We start from the raw sequence: 230 nt of genomic DNA on the forward strand, positions 1-230 counted from the left end.
GTGGGGGGGGTGTGTGTGTTGGTGGTGCGTTGCTGTGTGTGGTATTGTAACCCAAGCCTGTTTGGGTGGCACGCCGCCCTGTCATCAGCCGGTCCCAAGCAGATAAAATGGGAGGGTTGGTCCGGAAGGGCAATCCTCCTGCAAAAATTCCTCACCAAAACTTTAACATGAACGAGCCAAACAATTAGAATCAACATCTGTTGGTCACCCGTAGTGACCCCAGATGAATC

General features: G+C 52.2%; 1 protein-coding gene across 1 annotated transcript in view; it reads left to right on the forward strand.

The window, feature by feature from the left end:
• LOC119586606 overlaps positions 1 to 230 on the forward strand; it is a 19,287-nt gene that overhangs the window by 10,195 nt on the left and 8,862 nt on the right. The gene's annotated exons all lie outside the window — the stretch shown is intronic.

This window comes from Penaeus monodon, chromosome 21, assembly GCF_015228065.2.
Source record: "Penaeus monodon isolate SGIC_2016 chromosome 21, NSTDA_Pmon_1, whole genome shotgun sequence".
Lineage (NCBI taxonomy): Eukaryota > Metazoa > Arthropoda > Malacostraca > Decapoda > Penaeidae > Penaeus > Penaeus monodon.